This window comes from Nomascus leucogenys, chromosome 4 (assembly GCF_006542625.1).
Source record: "Nomascus leucogenys isolate Asia chromosome 4, Asia_NLE_v1, whole genome shotgun sequence".
Taxonomy (NCBI): domain Eukaryota; kingdom Metazoa; phylum Chordata; class Mammalia; order Primates; family Hylobatidae; genus Nomascus; species Nomascus leucogenys.
The window spans coordinates 138,989,952-139,017,733 of record NC_044384.1 but is presented as its reverse complement, the minus strand read 5'-3'; the positions used below and the strand labels follow the sequence as shown (position 1 = coordinate 139,017,733).

General features: G+C 45.8%; 1 long non-coding RNA gene and 3 pseudogenes across 1 annotated transcript; 1 reads left to right on the top strand and 3 right to left on the bottom strand.

Annotated features, from left to right (window-relative positions):
- LOC101177957 overlaps positions 1 to 27,782 on the bottom strand; it is a 124,462-nt pseudogene that overhangs the window by 88,522 nt on the left and 8,158 nt on the right.
- On the bottom strand, positions 897 to 27,752 carry LOC115834825. The gene is made up of 2 exons (XR_004029818.1): positions 27,563 to 27,752; positions 897 to 1,076 (listed from the first exon to the last, which is right to left on the bottom strand). It is a non-coding gene; the product is annotated as an uncharacterized LOC115834825 (long non-coding RNA).
- LOC101178386 lies at positions 2,849 to 3,767 on the bottom strand (annotated as a pseudogene).
- On the top strand, positions 12,660 to 13,916 carry LOC101178424 (annotated as a pseudogene).

The window sequence follows — 27,782 nt, the reverse complement described above, 5'->3', positions numbered from 1 at the left end:
TACACACTGTTGGAAAGCCAGGTAGGAACTCCATCCCCCGAACTCTCAGCTTCCAGCTGCTCATGATCCATCAATCTTCTTAGGGCCATCTGCTATATCAAGACCCTCCTCACAGCATCATTCCATTGACCCACAGGCTCAGCCCCAGGGACCCTCACTATAACAGGTCTCCACTATGCACAGGAACTCACAAACACCTTCTCTTAATCTTGGCTTCCTTTGATATCCAGCCACTCCCCCGCTTCTCCCCTTAAACACAGATGGCAGCTCCTTCCCATCGTTCCAAACCTTGGGGATTGTCCAGCCAAATTCTCTTCAGACACCAAAGCTTCACCTTCCCTCTTCAGGGAGATGGTGCAAGGGCCTCTGAGATCTTTGGAAGCCCAATTCTGGCCTCTCTTTGGGGTGGGCTGAGAGTGGGAACTAGACTCTCTTTTCCAAGTGCCATGTTTATCTTGCTCATCATTATATTATCTCCAATGCTTGGCACACAGTAGGGACTACAGACTGACACATAGTAGGTGCTATTAGTGTCTGTATAATGGAACTCTTCAGGTTGAAGCTATTAACAGAAATGTGCCAAGCAAAAGGATGGAAAAAAGACCACAAAAAAGAAAGAAAGAAAGAAAGCAAGCAAGCAAGCAAGCAAGAAAGAAAGAAAGAAAGAAAGAAAGAAAGAAATTATGGCTTTGAGCTCTAAACACACAAGGCACCAGCCCAAGTTTGGGCAATTTTAATACAACAGCCATTTTGCCTCCAAACAAACTGGCACTGGAAACTTCCCTCTGCCTCTTAAAGAGAACCAGTTTCTCTTTCTCTAAGTGGGCAGCATTTCTCCCCGATGGCAGTACCCAGCCCACTGCCACCAGCAAAGGACTGCATCTAGGAGCCAAGAGTTTGATAGTTTAAATAATATATTTTATAGGGAAAAACAAAGTAACATCCACATAAGTCTGGAACTACCACCACTTTCCACAGGCCGAATCCCATTTGTGGAGTCTCTTGTGTGTCAAATACCTTGCAGTCAGCTCAACTACATACTTTTGGGATTTGTTGCAGAGAAGAGTGAAGGTTATCTGCAAAATAAAGGAACCAGGGCTCACAATTCCCAGAGCAATCCATGACAGAGGAGGTGGGTAGAAAAGGGAAGGGTGAAGTCAAAGGAGAGAAGTCAATGAGTTGGTCAACACCAAGCAAGGATCATGGGACCCTCTCCATGGCCCCACATCTCAAATGAAGTCAACAAAACCCATCAATGCTTGGTGTAAGTGTTGTATGCCCCCGGAAATGAAAGCAGGGGCCAAATTTCAGGGCAGTAGGGTCGGGGGTAGAGGCAGCAGTCATGGACTTGTGGGCCCTGGAGGATGGGATGATTCTGAGACATTGAATCCCCACACTGATCTCAGTAGAAATCTCAGGTAGGGCTTCAACATTCGTGGGCCAAGGACTCTGTGGGCCTGAGAGCAACAGCCTTGGTGCATGTTCCAGCTCCAGCAATCCCAACTGGGGCTTTCAAAAGTTACTTATTTTTTTAACTAATGTTATTTTAATTGACAAATCATAATTGTACACATTTATGTGATGTTTTGATATGTGTATACAATGTCGGATGACCACACCAAACTAATTAACATGTCCATCCCCTAATTTACTGCAAATTTTTATGATGAGACATTTGAAATGTACCCTCTTAGTTATTTTGAACGATACATTATTCTTGACTATAGTCACCCTGATGTGCTATAGATTTCAAAGCATATAATCCAGCAACCCAACTTCTGGGTATAGACCAAAAAAAAAATCGAAGTCAATATGTCGAAGGGATCTCTACATTCCTATGTTCACTGCAGCACTATTCACAATACCCAAGATACCAAATCAACCTGAGTGTCCATCAGTGGATGAAAGGATAAAGAAAATGTACTATATACACACAACCGAATATTATTAACCCTTAAAAAAGAAAGAAATCCTGTCATTTTCAACAGTATAGATGAACTTGAAAGATATTGTATTAAGTGAAAGAAGCCAGACACAGAAAGACAAATACTGCATGATTTTACATATATGTGGAATCTAAAGAAGTTGAACTCACAGAAATAGAGAGTAGGACAGTGGTTATCAGGGGCTGGGGTGGAGGAAAGGTAGCGGATAGGAGACACTGGTCAAAGGGTACAAAGTTTCCAATAGGAAGAATAAGTTTTGAACAAGCTAAACTCCTCTGAAAGCTCAGTTCCTCATCTGTAGAGCAGAGACTCATCATCAACCTTCTGTGGATGTTGCTGTGAGAGTAAGAGATGATGTTCAGCACAATACCTAACACAGTCAGGTCTCCTTAAGCTTCAACCTGCATCGCCATGACCTCTACATCTCAGGAGAAAGGCTCACAGCCAGTGTCTCAGTTCCCAATGAAAAGTGGATCCCAGACCAGGCTGAACAGCAGGATCCCTAGGGGATACGCAGCCCTACTGAATCTGAGTCACCGGAGGTAGAGCCTGGGTATGTATGTATGTATGTGTGTGTGTATGTATGTATGTATAAGAGACAGGGTCTTGCTCTGCAGTCTAGGCTGGAGTGCAGTGTCACAATCATAGTTCACTGCAGCCTCAAATTACTCCTGGCCTCAAGCCATCCTCCCACCTCAGCCTTCAGAGTAGCTGAGACTACAGGTGCATGCCACCAAGCCCGGATACTTTTTTTTTTCTTTTTTCATTTTGGAGAGAGTCTTACTCTGTTTCCCAGGCTGGAGTGCAATGCTGCAATCTTGGCTCACTGCAACCTCTGTCTCCGGGTTCAAGTGATTCTCGTGCCTCAGCCTCCTGAGTAGCCAGGATTACAGGCATGCACCACCACACCCGGCTAATTTTGCTTTTTTCACTGTTGTTTGTTTTTCACAAATAGGACTTTTTATTTGCCACTATTATAAGTCTGAACTTTAAAGAGATTCTTGGACTGGTGGTTCATATCCATCAGCTCATTCAACTTTAGCATGTGTCTCGTCCCTACTGGGTTTTCCAGAACTACTACCTTCACCACGAAGCTCCATGCCTTTCAAACCCAGGGTTCTCCAGCATTTTTACTTTTCTAATGAAGACACCATGGAGAGGATAAATTGGCAAGCCTTTTCTACATCTTTTCCACTGTTGTCTGGAATCAATTGATTGACCACTTCTTTCAAGTCATTTGTCTGCACCTCTCAGATCATGATTTCCATCATTTTCTTCTGGATTTGGCAGACTGTTGGTGCTGAGCATAAGAGGTCTTCTGTATCTGATTGTTGCGTTTTTTAGTAAAAACCAACACAAAACAGATGAAAGAAGTAACCAACGTTGTCTTGATATCAACATGAGCTTCAATCATTGTTGAACATTTTTCAGTCATGGAACATATTTTGTCACAGGTAAGAACCATGCCATAGAAGTTCGTCACGCAGTTTTTGCCCTGAACATCTTCAGTAATCAGCTTGAATTTTCTAAATGCAACTTCATCATTCTGCAAATCAGCAAGACTTACTTTAAACACAAAACTCTTGGGACCATCAGATGCAATTTGAGTTCCTTGGGCCCTGGTGATCAAGTCTTTCCAATATTTTTTATATTGAACATAGGAGGTGCTTTCACATCATACTGATCTTTCTTAGAAAATGGATCAACCACTTTCTTCTTAACTCCCTTTTTGCCACCTTTCATAAGGCACTTGTTCTTAACAAACGCCATGGTGCTGCTCAGAGTACCAAAAGGCTAAAATTTTATATTTTTGGTAGAGATGGGATTTCACCATGTTGGCCAGGCTGGTCTTGAACTCCTGATGTCAGGTGATCTGCCTGCTTCAGCCTCCCAAAGTGCTGGGATTACAGGTGTGAGCCACTGCACCCAGCTGCTATTTATTTTTTCTTTTTTTGTAGACACAGGGTCTTGCCATGTTGCCAAGGCTGGCCTGGAACTCCTGGCCTCAAGCAATCCTCCCACCGCAGCCTCCCAAAGCACTGGGATTTCAGGTGTGAGCCACCATGCCCAGCCTGGAACCTATTTTTAAAGCCAATCAAGTATTGAATAAAATTGCAACTTGGGCTGTTTTTTCTTTGCATTTTTTACATTTCAATGGTTTTTAATATATTCAGAGATAAACACAAACATTACCAGTCAATTTTAGAACATTTCACGACCTCAAAAATAAAAAACTCACACCCTTTAGCTAACACCCCCTATCCTCCCATGCCCCTACCAGCCCTAAGCAACCACTAATTGACTTCCTATTTCTATAGATTTCCATCTGAATGAAATCATGTAGAATGTGATCTTTCATCTGTTTTGAAGGTTCATCCACGCTGTAGCATAAGCACTTTGCTCCTTTTTGTGATCAAATAATATTCCACCATGTGGGTAGACAACATTCGGTGTACCTCTTCATCTGGTGATGGGCATTTGGATTAATTCCCTCTTTGGGTTATTAGGAGTCATGCTACTGTAATTATTCATGTACAAGTTTTTGTGTGGACCTGTGCTTTCATTTTTGAATATGAAAATATGGCACATCTCCAAGGAAGACATAGAAGTGGCCAATAAGCACATGAAAAGCTGCTCAATGAAATTCATCATCAGGGAAACAGAAATCAAAACCACAATGAGATACCACTTCATACCCATAAGGATGGCTAGAATGGAAGATACAGAAAATTGGCCTGGTGCGGTGGCTCATGCCTGTAATCCCAGCACTTTGGGAGACCGAGGCAGGCGGATCACCTGAGGCCAGGAGTTTGAGACCAGCCTGGCCAACATGGTGAAACCCTGTCTCTACTAAAAAAATACAAAAATTAGCCAGGCATGGTGGTGGGTGCCTATAATCCCAGCTACTCGGGAGGCTGAGGCAGGAGAGTAACTTGAGTCTGGGAGGCAGAGGTTGCAGTGAGCCAAGATTGTGCCATTGCACTCTAGCCTGGGCAACAGAGCAAGGCTTCATCTCAAAAAAAAAAAAAAATACAGAAAATAACAAGTGTGGGTGAGGATGCAGAGAAACTAGACCCTTCATACACTGCTGGTAGGAATTAAAATGGTGTAGAAACTGTGAGAAACAGTTTGACAACTTCCCAAACAATTCTACATAGAGTTACCAAATGACCCAGTAATTGTACTCCTAGATATAGGCCCAACTTGGACTCTTTTAATCTATGGAAAATGAACTGTGGGTACTTGGCAAGAACAAAGAAGGAGAGAGGCAGAAATGGAGCCATGAGGGCACATTGATTGGTCTCTAGTACACATGGCTCCTACTGCAAATGGTCTCTAAATGACTTCTTCAGTTGCTCATAAAAAAAATCACCCTCTGCTCCAACTGTGGTGGAAGAAGTGTGGATTGGACCTGGTGAGCCACGGTAAGACTGACTGCTAAACTTTATGAATGATGAGTGGATTTGCAAGTATAATCTTGACTGTACTAATTTTTTTATTTTATCCACTGTTTTTGAAAACCTAACTCTTGACTAAGAACTGACTTTCCTGTACTTGTTGTTGACTCTAAGTAAATTTCCAACTCCACATAGTCCAAAGATGATGTGCTGAAAAATCTCTCAAAAGAAAAATGCTAAGAATACAGGCATAGTTATACAGCAAATTTTGCAGAATTAACACAAATTGCACTTGTAGGTATGAAGCACAAAACATTTTCATGGGTAAAGAAAAAAGTGTTCTTCATTCTAGTAGAGGCTGCAGGATGAAGCCGATCAAGGTGCTTGCCCAGCCAGACCTTGGGCTCTTACCTAATTTGTGTTAGAGTCAACTCTGATGGAGTCTGTATCTCAGTCATCTTTGTTTTTGACATGGAATCTCACTCTGTCTCCCAGGCTGGAATGCAGCGGTGTGATCTCAGCTCACTGCAACATCTGCCTCCTGGGTTCAAGCAATTCTCCTGCCTCAGCATCCCAAGGAGCTGGGACTACATGTGCATGCCACCATGCCTGGCTAATTTTTGTATTTTTAGTAGGGATGTTTCATCATGTTGGCCAGGCTGTCCTCAAACTCCTGACCTCAAGTGATCTGCCTGCCTTGGCCTCCCAAAGTGCTGGGATGACAGGCATGAGCCACCGTGCCCGACCTCAGTCATCTTTTTATCCTCCACACCCGGCAAGTTCTAGACACACTGTGGTTCCATACAAGTTTGTTGAATAAACAGGAGACAGATAGACAGTGGGAACTCTGGCAGTAGAGAAGATTCCAGAAATTGTGCATATTTCCCAGAGACTATGGCCCAATTCCTCAGTCTTGCCAGAGTTTTCTCTATCTCAACTCAAACCTTACGTGTGGGCCCAGGCACAGTGGCTCACACCTGTAATCCCAACACTTTAGGAGGCTGAGGCGGGCAGATCACTTGAGGCCAGAAGATTGAGACCAGCCTGGCCAACATGGTGAAACCCGTCTCTACTAAAAATACAAAAATTAGCCAGGCATGGTGTTGTGCACCTGTGGTCCCAGCTACTCGGGGGGCTGAGGCACAAGCATTGCTTGAACCCAGAAGGCGGAGGTTGCATTGAGTCAAGATTATGCCACTGTACTCTAGCCTGGGCAATAAAGCAAGAATGTCTCAAAAGAAAAAAAAACCCTTGTGTGAGGGCCTTGTTACAGAATTAATGTTTATATGGACAATATGCACATGGGTGTATGTTAAGAGCATGAGTTATCCAACAGATTTAGCAAAGTCCATTTAGAAAGCTCAGTGCTTTGGGCTTCCACTTGCTTTGCTGCCTCTGTCCTCAGAAGGAGGCTTCATCCTTCCATGTAACCAGCAATTCCTTTATGCAGAGATGTACACAACACACTCCTATCCTTGGCTATGACACCTTGAAAGGCTCTTCTTGGTGGCCCCTGGTGCTCATCTCAGAGTAGTTCAAATTAAGATGATCAGCTTTCATGCCAATCACTCTACAAATCACTCCTATTATGACCAATTTTTCTAAATGCTTTATTGAATTATTACTTAAATGTGCACATAGAAGAGGTCAACACAGTACTTTTCCTACAAACTGAACATACTGGCCAGGTGCAGTGGCTCATGCCTGTCATCCCAGCACTTTGGGAGGCCGAGGTGAGCAGATTGCTTGAGCCCAGGAGCTTGAGACCAGCCTGGGCAACATAGTGAGACACCCCTCTCTACAAAAAATAAATAAAAAATTAGGCAACAGTGGTGGCACATGCCTGTAGTCCCAGCTACTTGGGAGGGCTGAGGTGGAAGGACTGCTTGAGCCCAGGAGGCAGAGGCTGCAGTGAGCCATGATGGTGCCACTGTGCTCCAGCCTGGGTGACAGAGCAAGATCCTGCCTCAAAAAAAAAAAAAACAAAAAACTGAACATCTCCATATTACTGACACCCAATTCAAGAAACAGAACATTACAGCCCCTTCCAGGATATTCCTGGGGTCTCTTCCATCTCTGCTAACCCCTGACTACAAACAGCCTCCAGCCATTTCACCTGACATTGTACTTTATGAAAGCAGCAGTTCTCAGATAGGGGCTATTTTGCCCCCCTGGGGACATTAGGCAATATCTGGAGACACTGGGGGTTGTCTCTACTTAGGGGGAGTTGTGTTACTGCATCCAGTGAGTCCAGGGATCCAGGGATGCCGCTCAACATCCTAAAATGCACAGGGAACCCCCACAGGTACAACAGAGAAATTGCTCAGCCAAAATGTCAGCAGTGTCCCAGCTGAAACCCTGACATACACAGAATCACACGGTATCTGCTCTTTCGTGCTGAGATCTCTTTCACTCCGATCATTTCATAGGAAACAGAAATGTCATTTGGAGGCAGGTAGAGTCCAAAACAAAGAAAATCCAGAGTTTTTTTTTTGTTTTTTTTTTTTTTAGTCAGCCTGGTGCCTTTAGAGCTAGGATTTAGTTTCCATTCTTTCTGTCTCATTTACAACTGATTTTTCTTCAAATGGCATCTGCTGGGCTCAAGACCTGGAGATCCCCACAAAGCTGAGATTCACATGGGAATTCTGTACACACCCACACAGGTAGACACTGCCATTCACATGCAGACATCCACCCACAGATACACACATGCAGAGACCAAGACAGAAAGCAAACTCCACCATAAAAGCACAGTCCCCCGAACAGGAGAAATGCACTATTCACTCCAGGGAGGTACCTATTTGTTTAATTCAGCCTCTGATAGTCAGGCTGTTGCCAAGCTCAGCTCTGGGAGTCTTCCCCTCTAGGAAAGAGAGATGGATTTTTTCTTTACTCAAGAATATAGATCTAAAAAAAACAAACACTTCTGCATCTCAAAGCAGGCTCTACCTCCTGAGCTACACATATTGATCAGCATTTGTCAATTTTCTTTTATTTGAACTGGAGAAAAAATATAATCTAATTATGTTCTTACTGAAAGTTGGGAATCAGTCACACTAAATCCAATTATCTGGGTTCTCATGATTAAGGTGTTTAATTTGGGGGACAACAAAGCAAAAGCATTGGTCATGTTTTAATATAATTAGTACAGAATATATCAGAGGGGTTCAAGTATCACTGTAGCAAGAAGTGCATTCTGCAGTAAAAGGGGAATTCTGCCACTAGGATTGAGTGAGGGTGGTTCATGGCTGCACCGTTTCATCAATGTCTCTTCAAGAGTCCATGGAATGTGGAATGGGAAAGACTGAAATAGTCCAAGTCTTGGCTAAGCTTCTATAAAGGGGTGTTAGGAGCTGATAAAATAACCTGGTCTTTACAGACATCCCACACTGTAGTTCTCTAAGCTACAGATTCTCAGATTTTTCTATTTTATAAACCAGTAAAAATATTTTTTTAATTTGAGAACCAACATAAGGTTGCTATTTTTTTTTTCTTTTTGGTAAGAAGGAACTTTTTTATTTTCATTTTTATATTTATTTATTTATTTTTTGAGATGGAGTCTCGCTCTGTTGCCCAGGCTGGAGTGCAGTGGTGCAATCTCGGCTCACTGCAAGCTCTGCCTCCCGGGTTCATGCCATTCTCCTGCCTCAGCCTCTCCGAGTAGCTGGGACTACAGGCGCCCACCACCACGCCCAGCTAATTTTTTGTATTTTTAGTAGAGACGGGGTTTCACCATGGTTTCGATCTCCTGACCTCGTGATCCACCTGCCTCGGCCTCCCAAAGTGCTGGGATTACAAGCGTGAGCCACCGTGCCAGGCAGAAGGAACTTTTTTAAACTACCAGTTACACACACACACACACACACACACACAGAAATTCCACCATGATTGGTTAGAATAGGTTAGGTTTTGCTGCAATAACAAACAACTCCTAAATCTTGGTAACTTCAAAAATCAGAAGTTGTTTTTCTCACTCATGCTACATCTGCAGGGAGGTGTGGTGTGCTCTGTTTTCCATCAAACTTGCCCTAAGACTAAGGCTAATTGGGGTTGCATTACCTCGAGTATCACCAAGCAGGGAACAGAGGGAGAAGAATGCTTGAGAGCCTTGTACTAAGAATTAAATGCTCCAGCCTAGAAGTCTCACACTGCACCTCTGCCCCCAGCCTGTTGGCCAGTACTAGCCACATCCCCTCCCCCACCACACTGCAATGCATGGAGACAGGAGAATTGGATACATTACAAATTTCTACCCCATGGCATTTCATAAAAGAGAAAAAAATGCAAATACAAAAATGTTTTAATAGAATAGAATATATACATTTTTAGAATAAAGAACAATCCTCCAAAAAGGACAGCTGGTGGTCTTTCAACAATGGGCACATTTCTGTGACATTGTCTCTGTTTTTCCATTTTATCCTTGGCCTATGAACATTTTATACAGATGGTCCAAAGAACACCATTTGGGGACCACTGCTCTAATCAGGTGATGAAAACGGCCCCAAGAACAGAGCACAGTCTCCTTAGCAAAAACCCAGCAGGGCCAGAGTGACCACGTTCTCACCATCAATGCACACACATCCACCTGCAGCATCCTCACATCCCAACATCAAACGGTGGCTCTTTATAGCTTGATTCTAATGCCCTTTGATCTTCATCACTGTAAAGCTCTCTGGCCCCAAGATCTAACATCGCCACTCTAGCTACATCCTGCAGCTGTTCACCTCTCCTGCCTCCTCATCCCTCTAAACTTCTCTTCACAACCTCACGTTTCCTTCTTGCTTTACCTTCCTGCTCAGCCTGGACCTTACAGTCACCTTCTTCTTGTAATGTGCTCCTAAACGCATTCTTTCCTGCCTTCAACCACATCCACCTGGAAAATCTCCATACCCCATTGATGACTTGCCTCGCAACTGCTCAAGGGCTGCTGAATGATACTGGAAAGAATCACAACATGGATCTGGTAGTTTCACTAAATAATCTCACCATCCAACTCTAGGGCAGACTTCACTTCTGTTCAGCAATATTTTTAAGCATCACAAATAAATTCCAAACCATATTTGCTGTAACAACTGACTTTAAACCTCTTCCATATCTCAAAGCCCCCAAACCCATCCCTAGGGGTTTCAGAGCCCAGAGTTGAGTTCTCTCAACTCACTTCCATCTTACCCCTAGATCACTGTATCATGACCCTGTTCCTCTGCCTTTCCCATCTTATAAGAAGAAGCATCCGTCTCCTTTCCCAAGCTACCTTCTCCACTTGTGCCTCATCTGAGACCACCCTTTATCACCCGTTCCCTTGGAACTCCCATGACTCACCACCTTCACTCATCATTTCACTCATATTTTGTACCATGTATTTGCCAGGTGTTTAACATATAATCATGCTTAAGTCTCCACATGCTAACAAGAAAAACCTTGATCATCCCTGCTATGCCCTCAAGTCATTACCCTCCCCGCTCCTTTCTTGTGTTCCCAAACTTTGTTGATCTCCATCAAACCCTCTGATGCAGATGGCTCCGAAGTTTGCATCCTATTAGGTTGGTGCAAAAGTCATGGCGGATTTTGCCATTAAAAGTAATGGCAAAAATAGCAATTATTTTTGTATCAGCCTAGTATCTTTTCTCCTTCTACCAAACTTTGTCCCTGAACCATCTCATCACCTGTAACTACCTCCTCCATGCAGTTGATTCCCAGATCTCTATTATTCTACTGAAAGTCCATTCCCCAACTTTTTCAGCTAGAATAACAGAAGCCCAATTAGAATTCATGCTACCAGTTTCCCACCACTACCACCACCACCACCACCATCACCACCACCATCACCCTTCACCCTGCCATTGTTAGCAAAACCACCTCTTGAGTGGAGCTCAAAGATTTGTAATGATCTCCCACTCCCCAGAAAGAGAACTTCAGACTCAGCCTAGAAGTAAAGATCCTCCAGATATGGCCTCAGCTACCCTCCAACCCATGTCACCAGTGCATCCCTTTGATGCCCCCTTCAGTGGAGTTAAAATGGAGTGAGTGTTTTTCTTTTCACATACTCCTAGTGTTCTTCCACAAATACAATTTTCACCTCTTGAATATTTTCAAGGATTCTCCATGCTACACACAGTGAAATCCAAACTCCCCATCAGGACCCCAGTCTTCCCAAACCCTCTTCACAGTTTTCTGCCTCCAAGCTTTTCCTTGGCTCATCCTCTTCTCTAATATAACCTTGTATATTACTCTAGGTTCTCCAAACAGCAGAGAGATAGAGGTAGAGCTATACACATAGAGACAGATTGATTTGTTGTAAGGGATGGCTCACATGGTTATGGAGGCTAAGGAGTCCTGGAGTCTGCAGCCAGCAAGCTGGAGACCCAGGACAGCCAATGATATAGTTCCAACTCGAGTCCATATCTAAAGTCTGGAGAAGATTGATGTCCCAGCTAAAATATAATCAGGTAAAGAGAGCAAATTCTCTGTGACTCTACCTTTTTGTTTTGTTCAGGCCTTCAGTGGATTGGATGAGGCTCACCCACATTGGGGAGGACAATCTGCTTTATTCAGTCTACCAATTAAATGTTATCCTCATCCAGAATGCCTCAGAGACACACCCAGAATAATGTGTAGCCAAATATCTGGGCACCCCACAACCCAGTCAAATTGATACATAACATTAACCCTCATGCCTTGCTTCTACTCTCTCGCCATTACTGCATGGCCAAATCCTTCCCTTATTTCAAGGCTTATTTCAAATGTTACCTCTTAACTAAGCCTTCCCTGCTAGCCCCAAATATTAATAGAATTGGTTTCTCCCTTCGCTGACGTATCAAAATACGTTGTATGTTTCTCTTTTACTGTATTACAAACTCACTTATAAATCAAGGCAGTGATTCCCAGACAAACTATCAAAAGAGTATAAAAGAAGTCTTTGAGTGTGAAATATCTCATGGAATATAGCACATGGCCTCTTCATGAAGAAACTACTGGGAGAGAAGAAGACAAGATGGAAGAGGCCAGGGAAAGGGGGTTAGTAGAAAGTACATTGAGGCTGGGCTCATACGGTGGCTTACACCTGCAATCCCAGCACTTTGGGAGGCCAAGGCCGGCGGATCACGAGGTCAGGGATCGAGACCATCCTGGTTAACACGGTGAAACCCCGTCTGTACTAAAAATACAAAAAATTAGCCAGGCGTGGTGGTGGGCGCCTGTAGTCCCAGCTACTCAGGAGGCTGAGGCAGGAGAATGGCGTGAAGCTGGCAGGTGGAGCTTGCAGTGAGCTGAGATGGCACCACTGCACTCCAGCCTGGGTGACAGAGTGACACTCCATCTCAAAAAAAAAAAAAAAACCCAATGAAATAAGTCAGTGGATGGGTGTCTATAATTTCTAAGGGAAACAGTATAATCCAAGAATTTTATAGCCAGCTAAATTACTGCCCAATCAAAATAGGCAAAAGACACTATCACATGTTCAAGAACTTAGAGAATACAGTATTTCTGAGCTCTGAAAAAAAAGACCTTCATAATAAAATTTAGTCAGCCAAGAAGTTAAAAAATAAGCAACTTGTGAATTGAATGACAATGACAAAAGGTTAGTGATGAGAGGTGAATCCATTTAAAAATAGGACTGTGATTGCAGAGCAGAAAGAAAAGGGGGTCAACCTTAACAACATAAAACAACCTAGAAATAACTAGTTTCCAGAGGTAAAGGGAGGGACTGTAGGAAGTAGAAGTGCTAATGCCCTCTATTAAGTCAATTAATCAGGTCTAAAATTGAAATGTGGTTTTAAATATGTAATTTCTTGTTTATTTTCCTCCCTAACTACCTGAGGATCAACCACCATGATGAATGACACAGTAACTATCTGGACCAGGAAGTTCATGACCAACCGACTGCTCCAGAAGAAACATATGGTCACCAATGTCCTTCACCCCGGGAAGGCAACAAAATGTAAAAGACCACAATGGATGTCATCTTCATATTAATATTTGGACTCAGAACCCATTTTGGTGCTGGTTAAACAATGGGCTTTGGCATGCTATCTGGTTCTTTCAATTATGCAAAGAAAAATGAACTCAAACATAGATTTGCAAGACATGGCTGGCATGAGAAGACGACCACCTCGAGAAAACAGCAAAAGGAATGCAGAGGCAGAATGAAGTCGAGAGACTGCAAAGGCCAATGTCGGTGCTGGCAAAAAGCAAAAGGAGTAAAGATTTTGCAATGACTTTATTTGCAGTGACTGTACAAATTTTTCATGAGATGATCACTGAACTGTAAAGACTTTTACATATATATAAAACATCTTAATATTTTTCATCTTTGATTTCTTAGATGTTCTAGAAACTGATTTTTAGTGAGGAAAAACTACATTTATCTGAGTTGACCAGTTCCTTCAGTTTCACTTCTGTTCTTCTTCTTCTGATAAATTTACACAGCATTCAATTTGCTACCTCTTGTTTTTAAAATCTCATTTTGTGTGATGTCTGTTCATGTCTCTAGCCATCTTTGTGCATAGCAAGGAATGCTGTTCACTTAATATTAAGGAGGTTTATTTCTTGGGGTCATGAGATTTGGGGTGACTTCTCTCCCTTTTTGTATTTTTCTTTATTAATTTTTTTGAGACAATGTCACCAATGTCCTTCATATTAATATTTGGACTCAGAACCCATTTTTGTGGCGGTTAAACAATCGTCACCCACATTGGAGTGCAGTGGTACGATCTCAGCTCAACAAACCTCCGCCTCCCAGGCTTAAGCGATTCTCCTGCCTCAGCCTCCCCTGTAGCTGGGTTACAGGCACGCACCACTACCGCCTGGCTAATTTTTGTAGTTTTAGTAGAGACGGGGTTTCACCTTGTTGGCCAGGCTGGTCTTGAACTCCTGACCTCAAATGATCCACCTGCCTTGGCCTCCCAAAGTGCTAGAATTACAGGTGTGAGCCACTGCACCCAGCCTTTTCTGTATTAAATTTTTTAAAACACAACATTTAAAATAATCAAGTCATTCTTTTTGAATCTACTTGGTATTATAGGTATCCAAATACTCACCTATTCTCTCTTACGTGATGACAAACTTGTTGAAATGTCATTTCATTTTGTGGTTCCAGCCCCGGGGATTCTGACTCTGATTCTAAAGGGTCTGTAGGCAGAGTGAGCAAGCACCCTGGATGATTCTCTTACAGGTGTTTTAAGGGCAGGAGTTTGAAACACCCTGATGCAAATGAACGAACCCTCAAGGAAGTTGGCTGTACATGTCTTTTCCTTCTTAGCACAGGAAATGACAGAAAGATTATCCAATCAGTACCACTCATAGCACCTGATTATATGTGTATGAGGAATTCAGAAATGGTTTCATCAAGGTTGAAGACCTAAAAAGAGGCTCCTCTCTCGGACACCAAGTCCCCATCTCATGCGTGGTTGAGTTAGTAGAAACAGGATGATGCTTCTTCCTCCAGCATTGGTATCCCACGGTTTTTATTCAGTAGATGAAGTACCTCCATCCCCCAACATCCCCAAGTTCAATCCCAGTTTCCTCACATACACTTTTTTATTTTTTGAGATGGAGTCTCACTCTGTCACCCAGGCTGGAGTGCAGTGCAGTGGTGCAACCTCAGCTCACTGCAACCTCCACCTCCCAGGTTCAAGTGATTCTCCTGCCTTAGTCTCCTGAGTAGCTGGGATTACAGCCATGCACCATCATGCCTGGCTAATTTTTCTATTTTTAGTACAGACACGGTTTCACCATGTTGGCCAGGCTGGTCTCAAACTCCTGGCCTCAAGTGATCTGACCACCTCAGCCTTCCAAATGCTAAGATTACAGGTGTTAGCCACCATGCCCAGCCTCCTCACTTACACTTTTACAGAAGATCTGATCATACCCACTCCGCAGAAGTCAGAAGGGCCCCCACGTGGTGTTAAACGGGAGTGAAAACTTGAGTTCAATCAACTGAGGGTGACACAGAAACATTTCCCCAAAAATGCTTTTGGCAGCTCTGCTGATCCATAACCTGGCTCCACTTCAGGGCAAGACCTCCACTTAAGCTGCACTGGCTTCCACTAGAATAAGTCACATTAACTCATGGCAAACACAACTGAAGGGCAAAAAATTTCTTTTTAAAATGATTTTTGTCTCTCCCTTACCAACACACGCTGGCCTCCCTAGAGCCTGACTCCATTCAGCACCTGTTCCACTGAGCACCCACTGAAAGCTCAGCTCATGAGCTGAGATGACCCAGACATCAAGGAGTTCACAATCCAGGGGAAGAACAGAACTGAATACAAGGATGACAGTACAAGACGGAGTCAAAGAGCCCAACTTGAAGTTTCAGCAGAAAGCGCCAAAGACTGGTTCCCAACCCAGCTCCCAGAGCCAGAGCCAGAGCCAGAGCCAGGCTGGCTGCATGAGATCAGCTGGGAGCTTTTGCAAACATAGGTGCTAGCTGAGCCCCTAATCATCGGATTGGGAGTCACTGGGAGTGAGCTCCAGGAATTGGTTTATTTAATAAGCATCCACAAACACGATTCTGATGTTCCTAAGGGTTGTAGAAACATGGAACTATGGAAAACACTAAAAAAAAGGCACTAAAAGAAACCTATAAATATTCACTACCATCCTAGGCATCATGAGGACGCTCCACGTGCACTATTTACAATACTTAGAATAACCTGCAAGGGAAGCAGAGCCAGCCCTGGGAATGCTTGAACCTGCACTGAAGGTCACCCCCTCCTCCCCACAGCAGGGGGCTAACATTAAGGAGCCGGGACCAGATGGGAAATGGAATGTCCTTTTATTATGAGACCACAGTGAGAGATTTTTTTTTTCAGAGTCTCGTTCTTGCCACCCAGGCTAGTGTGCAGTGGTGCAATCTCAGCTCACTGCAATTTCCGCCTCCCGGGTTCAAGCAATTCTCCTGCCTCAGCCTCCGGAGTAGCTGGGACTATAGGCGCCCGCCACCACGCCTGGCTAATTTTTGTATTTTTAATAGAGACAGGGTTTCACCATGTTGGTCAGGATGGTTTGATCTCTTGACCTCATGATCTGCCTACCTTGGCCTCCCAAAATCCTGGGATTAGAGGTGTGAGCCACCATGCCTAGCCTGAGACTTTCAAGTAAAGCCACAATGGACCACAAAGCATAGACATCAGGGTTAACATGGAATCTCTGTCATTAAATCTTGAGATCTTATTATCTTTGTTCAAAGAAAAAAATAATCACTATTGACATTTTTAGGACATCTGAATGTAAACTTGATCTTAGAGTATATTAAGGAATTACAGGTAATTTTATTAGGTATGACAATGATCATATAAAAAATGCCCTCATGTTTTTAGAGGGAAAGTAAATTACGTAGGGATGAATATCATGATGCAATTACATAACTACTGTAAACTATTTTTCAAATACTTAAGAAAAACAAATGGAGTAAATATTGCAAATGTTAATAGTTTTTAAACCTATGTGATGGGTATATGATAGCTCATTAAACTAGTCTACTTTTATATATATTGAAAATTTTTCATAATAATAATAATAAAAAACCTTAGCCAGGCACAGCAGCTCATGCCTGTAATCCCAGCACTTTGGGAGGCCAAGGTGGATGGAGGACTGCTTCAGCCCAGGAGTTTGAGACCAGCCTAGGCAACATGGTGAATCCTCATCTCTACAAAAAATAGACAAATTAGGCATGGTGGTGTGCACCTGCAGTCCCAGCTACTCGGGAGGCTGAGGTGGGAGGATCACCTGAGCCCAGAAGGTCAAGGCTGCAGTGAGCCAAGGTCACACCACTGCACTCCAGCCTGGGCAACAGACCATGTCTCAAACAAACAAGCAAACAAAAACCCTCTTGATCCCATTTCCCAAAAAAATGATTTTTTTGAGATCTTACCATCTCCTGGCTTGGTGCAGAGTACAGGAAATCAAGACAAAGTACAGCACACAAGGAATAAGGAGGGAGGGAAGCATGGGGGAGGCTGACACTGTGGACTCTCCCAGCTCAGTCGACCCATGCACCTTGCTTCCTGGAAGAAAGGAATGGAAGACGAATCATGCCTTTAACACACAGTGACCTTCCTCACTAGTAAATGTGCCTCCAGAAGTATCCAAGAACTCAGTGCCAGAGCCAGGCTGGCTGCATGAGAATCACCTGTGAGCTTTTGCAAACATAGGCCCCTACTGGGTCCAAATGTATTCATCTCTTGGAGAGGAGGAGAGAGGCAGAACAAGGAAAAGGATGGGAAGAAACCAGGCTTGTGCACAGGAAGATGCTGGGATTCCTCCTGCATGTTTAGTGCAATGCATCCTATTTTACAAGGTCACAGAAGCTCAGAGAGGTGAACCTGCCCAGGTTCTCATAGCTTGTAACTGGCAAAACCTGCCCAAACCTCTGTCTCTAGAGATATTTCCACTTGCTTCAACTCTGGAGCTGTCTTAGTTGTAAAGATGACAGATTCTACTCATGACTCACTTTTGTTTGCAGATATTGCCTAAGGTCCCTTGTGAATGTTTAGGTCAGGGCTGTTGTTTTTGTGAGTTTGTTTTTTTCTTGTTTTTTTTTTACAAAGCAATCTTGTAGAAAGAACCCAAAGTGGCTCCCCCATTTAAGACCCTGTAAACAGGAAGACCAGAGTCTGCAGTCCTGGTCTGGTTTCCACACCTTCCTTAGATTTCCCTGTGTGTAAAATCCAACAATCTTTGACAAATTGCCTCCCCCAGGGGAGAGATGGAGGAAGAGTTAACTTTGCTGGTTTTTTTTTTTCTTTTTTCAGACAGAGCTGCACTCTGTTGCCCAGGATGGAGTGCAGTGGTGCAATCTCGGCTCACTGCAACCTCTGCCTCTTCAGCTCAAATGATTCTTGTGCCTCAGCCTCCCGAGTAGCTGGGACTACAGGCAGACGCCACCACACCTGGCTGATTTTTGTATTTTTAGTAGAGATGGGGTTTCGCATATTGGCCAGGCTGGTATCGAACTCCTGGCCTCAAGTGATCCACCCCCCCCTCAGCCTCTCAAAGTGCTAGGACTACTACAGGCATAAGCCACCATGCCCAGCCACTTTGCTACTTTTTTTAATAGACAGCTTCGAGGTCCAGTATGATTTCACAGATTAGGAAACATCACAGGCAAAGAAGAACACTTTGCATTCAAATAGTAGAATGTTTTCATTTTCAAAGAGCTCTCACCTGCCATCTAATCTTGTCTTCCTAGCAGTCCTGGGAGAGAAGCAGATGTGGTTTCCAATCCCACTTTCCAAAAGAGGAGACTGAGGCAGAGGCTTTGCAGATACACAGAGGACATGTGAGGACAGGTGAAGGTCATGATCATTGTCAGCCCCCTCCCCCAACTTGACATTCCCAGACCTAGTGGACTTCCAAAGAGAGGAGACAGAAGAACTGATCAAGCAACTCTGCCATGGGTGCCAGGACCCAATTTTTCCCTGGCTAACTCAGTCACATCCTGTCTGGGATCTCCAACTGCTACCCATCCCACAAGTCTCAGCTAAAACAGCAATTCAACGGGGAACATTTTTCTGAGGCCCCAGGATTGGGCTAGGCCCTCTCCATCGCTCTCTGACCTTCCCCTACTGCAGAACTTAGCACCTGTATGTCACTATTTGTTCAAACATGTGTCTTTCGTATGCTCTCCACGTTATCTGCAGCATCTGCCAAGAATAATAATGAATAGTAAAACCTAATCTCTATTGAATGTCGATGATGCACCTTTAATGTGACATCTTATTTAATCCTCACTATATCTGCAAGAGTAGAAGCTATTAATAGCCAATTTTCAGATAAGAAAATCAAAGCACAGTTTCTATAACTTACCCAAGCAGCTAGCTAGGAGGCAGCTCAGTTTGAGCCTAGGGAAGCATATTCTAAAGACCATGTTCTCAATTACTAGAGCAGGTACCTCCCCAGAATCTAGCAGGTGGTTAACAAGTCTTTGTGGAATAAATGAACAGAAGGACAAGCAGATGGATGGATACATAGGTGGGTGGGTGGATAGATGGGTGGATGGATAGATGGGTGGGCGGGCAGGTGGACGAATGAATGGATGGCTGAGTCAGTGAAGGGATGGCTGAGTGGGTGGAGAAATGGATGAGTGGGTGAGGGGGTGGAGGGATAGATAAATGGATCGATGGGCGGGTGGATAGATGGTTAGATGAGTGAATGGGTAGACAGATGCATGGGTGAGTGGATGGATAGATGGGTTGGTGGGTGGGTAGGTGGATGACAGCTGGGTGCATAAGAGAGTGGGTTGGATAGGTAGATGGGTGGGTGGGTAGATAGATGGGTAGGTGGGTGAATGGATGTGTGCATGTCTGGATGGATGGATGGATGGATGGATGGATGGATGGAAGGAAGGGTGGATGGACGGACGGACAGATGAACAGATGGAATTGGGCATTTATTAGGGGTCCTCCAAAGAATTGAGTGATTTCCCTAGGGTGTCTCATCACCTGCAGGTAGGTGGGCAAGGGGGCTTGCCTCTGTAATACTCATGATTATGGGTAGTGCTCAGCCTTAGTCACCACTCTTAGAACACTTTATTGACTAGGAAAGTCAAAACTGGCATTGATAACTAAGGAAAATTGCAGCTATAACTAACAGAAGATGTTGAGCTGATGACAGCTGGGCAACCAATAATCAGTAACTTGGCTGTGTCATGTTACTGCCATGCTGGGCAGGTAGAGCCAGGGATTCCTTAATCCCTCCATCACATTAAGGATGCTTATCAAGACTTCCCCCACAATGGGGACAGGGATATCATCAAATACTTGCAGTTCACCCCAAAAGGCTCACCCTCTTCGTTCCACCTGCACATGACCTTCAGCTCAAAGACATTTCCAGTCCTCCAGGTCAGCCCTTCTTCCAGCCTTTGAATTAACCCTGATGACTGCCTGCCAATTAGGTATCTTCACCTTACATCACACATCCTTTTCCAAGGCTTTCCTTCAATCCAGCCCTCACTAAACGCTGGAACTGTTGTTGACAAAATCCAGAACAAGCTGGGTGGGGGATGCAGCTGGGAAGCAGGCTGTAGAAAAATTCTAAGCAATCTCGAACACAGAAAACAAACTGAACAGGTAAGAGAGAGGCAGTCAAGAGAAGAAGTGTTAATTTTGCATAACTGAAGCTGAAGAAGATCGGGGGGCATGGCAGACCACAAGATAAATATGATATAGACTCCTTTTTAAAAAAGTATAAACATCCACCCTTTCCTACTGACAACTGTGCTTCAAATATTGCTAAGGTCTTTACTAAAGGTGAGTCAGAAAAACTGGGCATTTTATGCAATACAGTAAGAAGGCCCATAGGCAAGTATGTTCCTGACACCACCTTCTAGGATAACCCCTGGGATTCTGGTTACTCCTGTCCTAAAGTTGTCTCTCACTCCTGCTGTTGGAGAACTACCATGAGAGAAGAACCATAGTGAAGTGGTTAAGAGTGTGCACCCAGTGACCAGCTAGATGGCTTCAAACCATCACTATCTAATACCGAGCAAGTTACATAATGTTCCCAAGCCTCAACTTTCTCATCTGTAAAATGGGTATGCTGTCATTCATTAATCAAATTCCAGGTGAGCATATACTAAACACCAGAGACACAAATGAGAATCAGGAACAGGCATGGCCCTGGCCCTCACGGTGACCACAGTCTTGAAGGGGAAGGATGACATGCACAGAAATAGGAAGCCGTAGCTGAGCTAGTGTCTACCACAGAGAGGCACCTGTGCCATGAAAACAGATAACAGGGGGTTGCTGTGACTGAGTCAGTGTGGCCAGGCGTCCCTGAGGATGTAGTGACTCCACTGTCAGATGAGACCCTGACCAGGTGAAGAGGCAGGGAGAGGGAAAATCTTTCCAGGCAGAAAGAGCAGGATGTGCAAAGGCCCTGTGGCAGGAAAAGAACAAAGGAAGTGCAAGAGCCTGAAAGAGGCCAGAGAGAGCAAGTGAACATGTGGATAATCACAGCACCCACCTCATACAGGACTTGCAAGAAATTGAGACCCTGTCTGTAACAGATTCAGCAGTGACTAAATAGAAACTATCTCCTAAATGCACAGGATGAGGCTCCTTGGTGGTATTTCCCACGTGAGGCTGCCACGCACTCAGAGGCCAAGTTCAACCTGCCTGTAGACAACCTCCAAGCCAGCTGGACACACACACACCCTCAGGCTCAGGATACCCAGGACAGAGTCCTGGATGCTTGAAGTCATGATAAGTATCCAGAATGACACAGAATTCCAGCCAGGCATGGTGGCTCACGCCTGTAATCCCAGCACTTTGGGAAGCCAAGGTGGATCACCTGAGGTCAGGAGTTCAAGACCAGCCTGGCCAACATGGTGAAACTCCCTCTCTACTAAAAATACAAAAAAATTAGCTGAGTGTGGTTGTGGGTGCCTGTAGTCCCAGCTACTCAGGAGGCTGAGGCAGGAAATCCGCTTGAACCCAGGAGGCAGAGACTGCAGTGAACTGAGATTGCACCATTGCACTCCAGCCTGGGCAACAAAAGTGAAACTCCATCTCAAAAAAGAAAGAAAAAAAAAAATGACACAATTTGCTAAAGGGGGAGAAAGGGCTTTCTTCCAAAGCTGGGCCTGGTTTCTACAGAGAGTTTTTCACATGAAAATTAAGCGGCTTTTTGCAAGCACCTCAGAGGAGAACCCCTGGCCCTGATGAATCAGGCACGTGGGCGGATCCAAGACAATCGGCTGCGCGCATGTGAGCAAGCCTGTGGTGGAAATGCAGTGCTTTCTTTGTTTGGGGTGGTTTAATCACCAGGAGGGAGAAGCTTCTAAAGCAGCATTCAGAGGTGGCTGTTGCCTGGGTTTTCTGGAAGGGGGAGGCGGTGAGGATGAGGGCTTCCATCTCATCTGCAGGCCTCTTGCAGAAGGAGCTGGGGAAAGCTTTGCAACCATCTGCACACTGTTTGCCATCTTGTCTGGCTGGGCAGCCGAGCTCCAGATGGGGGCAGATGGGATAGCTCTTGCCACTGTATTTGGAGAGAGATGGCAGGGAAGTCAGCCCTCGTGGAGAAGAGACAGGAGGAGGCAGGTGCTGGACAGTGATGCCCAGGCCCCTGGGGCTGAAGTGTCCAACCCTATAGCCTCTAGGTGCCACTAAAGCAGCCCAAGAGGACCTTCTCTGTCCATCTCCATCCTGGCACCTACAGACACTTGGAGAGAGTCCTTCACATGGGAACTCACAAATGCACACTGATAACCCCCACACGGAACTCTCATACGTAGCAAGTGAAAAGACAGGATGCCAGTTTAACTTCAATTTCAGATAAACAACAAATCATTTTTTAGGGTAAGCAGGTCCCAAATATTGCATGAGATATACTTGCACCAAAAAAAAAAGGTTAATGAGAAATTCCGGTTTAATTGGACCTCCTGTATTTTAGCTGGCAAGCCTAACCCTGCAGAAACACAATCTCGAGCTTGAAACTCACAGAGTAGCCACGGCCGTGCTCACACACGTGCACAAACCCATATGCCTTACAGAGTCAAGGGCTGTGATGAGGGTCCCCACCCTTGCACAATTCCCTGTCCTCTGGGCTCAGAGTAAACAGGGGGTCACCTGGCATCCACGTCTAAGCTGAGCTTGGAGGTGTCCTAATGAAGCAGGATGCTGACCTGCACTTCCCCAGCTCAGCTGGGGCTGCAGCCAGGCCTAGCTTCCAGTCTCGGGCCTAGAACACACAGCACAGCCCCAGACCTTGGCAAGAAGGCTTCATCTCAAAGGCCACTGGTTCAGGACCTATTAGAAGCCCCACTTCTTTCCTCTGTTTCTGCTGCCATTGCCCCAGTCTCTGACCCTGCCACTCAATCACTCTATAAACACAGCAAGTACTAGGGGTGGCTCTGGGCTCGGGACTAAAGACATTGCCCCTGGTAAAGCCACAGTCTAGCAATGACAGTCAACCACATATCAGCAACAGCCCTGCCCCACAGGTGCTGACTGCGCACAAGGCCGGCGCTGTGAACGTGCTCTCAGCAGTGATCTCACTGAACCCTCGTGGCAGCTCTAGGATGCAGACAGCAGCATCACATTATCCCCATTTTACTTATGAGAAAACTGAGGCCTGAAGAAAGCAAACACAGGCCTCGGGATGTGCAGTAACATTGCCAGGAATGTTTGAGAAAGCAAACTTCTCCAGAGTGAAGCAGTCTGCCAGAGCTCAGAAGTCAGAGTCCCTGTTAGCAGGGGCTGGGGCCACTGTGGGGCGGGGGCAGACAAGCGGGTAGGGGCTGGACACCCCCAGGACACCAGGGTGCAGACTGGTGTGAGTAAAAGAAAGAGAGGTGGTCGTGCCATCATCTGCAGAAGATGATGTCTACAGAGGACAGTACCATGGGAGCCCTTGGGGAGCCGGACGACTGGATGGAATTTTGCACACGATGCATATTAAGCACAGATCCCCCTCTGACCCAGACAGCCCACCTCCAGGAACATCTCACAGAAATGCAGGCACAGAGCACCAAGTGATGTGTAGGGAAATTCATCAGAACACCGTCTGTGATTGGGAAAAGGCAGAAACCACCCAAAGACGTATCAGTGCAGGGCTGGTTAAATGAAGCATGGTGCATCCACACGTCAGAATAACTGCTGGGAGAAGAAGGTGGTACCCAGCTTCCAATGTGAGACAATGTCAAAGGCATGCTGCCTGAAAAGCAGGCTTCTCCAAAGAATAAATATACCATGATTCCATTTTTATTTTTTGAAAAAGGTTACAATAAACACTTATGTGCAAATACATGTGCTTGCGTGCACAGAGGAAAAAGGTGTGGACAGGAACAGAAAACCAAACTCTGCATGTTCTCACTCATAAGTGGGAGCTGAACAATGAGAACACACGGACACAGGGAGGGGAGCATTATACACCGGGGCCTGTTGGGGGTGGGGGACAAGGGGAGGGAGTGCATTAGAACAAATCCCTAATGCATGCGGGGCTTAAAACCTAGATGATGGGTTAATAGGTGCAGTAAACCACCATGGCACATGTACACCTATGTAACAAACCTGCACATTCTGCACATGTATCTCAGAACTTAGAATAAAAAATAAAAAGAAATCAAAGAAAAAGGTGTGGAGAGGTATACCCCAACCCTTCCCAGTGTCACCTCTGAGAAGCAAGATCAAGAAAAGCAAATCAAGAGGAAGTTCTGTTTTTTGTTTTTCTATATAAATTTTCTTTTTTTTGGAGACATAGTCTCGCTCTATTGCCCAGGCTGGAGTCCAGGGACACAATCTCAGCTCACTGCAACCTCCTCCTCACTGCAACCTCCTCCTCACTGCAACCTCATCCTCACCGCAACCCCCTCCTCACTGCAACCTCCTCCTCACTGCAACCTCCTCACTGCAACCTCCTCCTCACTGCAACCTCCTCCTCACTGCAACCTCCCTCACTGCAACCTCCCCTCACTGCAACCTCCTCCTCACTGCAACCTCCTCCTCACTGCAACCTCTCCTCACTGCAACCTCCCTCACTGCACCTCCTCACTGCAACCTCCTCCTCACTGCAATTCCTCCTCACTGCAACTCCTCACTGCAACCTCCTCCTCACTGCAACCTCCCACTCCTCCTCACTGCAACCTCCTCCTCACTGCAACCTCCTCACTGCAACCTCCTCCTCACTGCAATCTCCTCACTGCAACCTTCTCCTCACTGCAACCTCCCCCTCACTGCACCTCCTCACTGCAACCTCCTCCTCACTGCAATCTCCTCCTCACTGCAACCTCCTCACTGCAACCTCCTCCTCACTGCAACCTGCTACTCACTGCAACCTCCTCCTCACTGCAACCTCCTCCTCACCCCTCACGCAACCTCCTCCTCACTGCAACCTCCTCCTCACTTCACTGCAACCTCCTCCTCACTGCAATCTCCTCCTCACTGCAATCTCCTCCTCACTGCAATCTCCTCACTGCAACCTCTCCTCACTGCAACCTCCCCTCACTGCAACCTCCTCACTGCAACCTCCTCCTCACTGCAATCCTCCTCACTGCAACCTCCTCACTGCAACCTCCTCCTCACTGCAACCTGCTACTCACTGCAACCTCCTCCTCACTGCAACCTGCTACTCACTGCAACCTCCTCACAGCAACCTCCTCCTCACTGCAACCTCCTCCTCACTGCAACTCCTCCTCACTGCAACCTCTCCTCACTGCAACCCCTCCTCACTGCAACCCCTCCTCCCGCAACCTCCTCCTCCTGCAACCTCCTCCTCCTGCAACCTCCTCCTCTGCAACCTCCTCCTCACTGCAACCTGCTCCTCACTGCAACCTGCTCCTTCTGGGTTCAAGTGATTCTCTTGCCTCAGCCTCCCAAATAACTAGGATTACAGGTGCACACCACCAAGCCTGGCAAACTTTTGTATTTTTTGTAGAGACAGGGTTTCACTATGTTGGCCAAGCTGGTCTCGAACTCCTGGCCCACCCACCTTGGCCTCCAAAAGTGCTGGGATTACAGGTGTGAGCCACCAAGCCTGGCCTGCATTGCTTGAATTCTCAGACCACATGGACCCTCTCATCTGGCCCAACTGCAAGAGTCCAAGGCAGGAAAGGCAGAAGGCAGGGGCTTACCCCTCCATCAGGACAACATAGAACAGAGTCAAAAAAGAAAAACATGAATGGATCAGTCAAGAGGGCCGTGCACGTCCCCTCCCAGGCACCTACACCTTGTAACTTAAGTCGACAGGCTTTCAAGCCACACAGTCTTCCTCCCCAGAGACTAGGAAGGACAAAAGCCCTGGCCAGGCCCCTCCAGGAGGATGGTCTGAGGGACAAGGTGGGGTGCACAGTCAGGGGTGGCAGGAGGAAAGGGGGACATGAAGCCAAGGAAACCAGGGCACTGCATGCTTCCTGAAGGCCACGAGAACAGGGCGCTCCACAGAGCCCCTGTGTACCTGTTTCTACAACAGCCTGAACACAAGGAAAAGAGAAACAAGGAAAATACACAAAGCCCTGCCTCACCTGGAGCAGGTTAAATAAAGGTGTGTGACTTTGTCTTCATGTCCTTTGGAATTGGAAATCCGAGCTTCCTCTTCTGTGCCTTTAAGGTCCTGGCTGCTGCCCCACAGCTCCCTTCTCTTCCCTCCACCTCTTGTCCTAACTCTTTTTCTTTCTTTTTTTTTTTTTTGAGATGGAATCTTGCTCTGTTGCCCTGGCTGGAGTGCAGTGGCACAATCTCAGCTCACTGCAACCTCCACCTTCCGGGTTCAAGCAGTTCTCCTGGCTCAGCTTCCCAAGTAGCTGGGATTATAGGTGTCACCACATCCAGCTAATTATTGTATTTTTAGTAGAGACAGGTTTTCACCATGTTGGCCAGGCTGGTCTCAAACTCCTGGCCTCAGCCTCCCAAAGTGCTGGGATTACAGGTGTGAGCCACCATGCCCGGCCCCCTTGTCCTAACTCTGCCATCTCTTTGCATTCTCCCTCGAGCAGCTTTTCCTGGGCCAGCCCTGCCCCCCTCCAGAGCTGCACTCTCAAACCACCCCCCAATTCCCCCCTGGCCCTGGCCCTTGCCCCGGGGCTCTGATCCTCAGCTGGTGAGGTCTAGAGGGTCAGAGGGAGCCAGACTCCTTAGAGAAGCCAAGGCAGGAGCCCTGTGCTAGGCTGCGGGTAACCTGCCCCCTTCCAGCTGGGGCCAAATAGAAGGGGGAAAGGCTGCCCCCAGAATACAGGGCCCTCAGAGGCCCTGGGGATCTGTGCTGGCTGTCAGGAGGACTATCACCCCAGCGCAGTTGCCTACAAGGAGGGCTGTGCAGGAAGCTGCATGTTGCTCAGAGAACAAAAAAAGGAAATTAAATGCACCATCTGGTTATTAACAAGAGCTTTTGAGGCAGACACTTAAATATGCACGCCTAGACATTATAAAACTTGGGGGAAATGTTAATTTCAATAATGCCAGGTCTTGTGTTTGCAGAAACCATTCTTTCATCTCCCTTCCTAGTAATTTGGGGGCTCCATCCGTCAGAGTGGCAGCGCCAAGACAGCTGGCCTCACTGGGTTTTGTAAGCTGTGCAAGGTGAGATCCCAAGCCCTTGCCTGGAGACCCATCTTAGGAAAATGTTAGAACAGGGCAACAAGTTGCCATTTCCTCCCTCCTTTCTCTTCCCCATACAAAAATCAGAAAGCACACTAGCGCAGTGCCCAGCCACAATGGTGAGGAACCCCGCTCAAAATGCTGGGTTGTGCCCCTGATACCGAAGACCTGCAAAATTGGGACTCACCTGCTGCAACCCTAGCCCCGACTTGTGTACATTTCAAGGGTGGCTGGACTCATGGTCCCCTGGGACGTCAGGGTGGTACAAAGTCCTCTTAACCTAAGACTGTCAGGGTACAAGGATCAGCAATTTTTTTCCTTTCTCTCAAGGGCCAGACGGTAAATAGTTCAGCTTTGCAGGCCATAGGTCTTTGTCCTGACTATTCAACTCTCCATTGTAGCAGGAA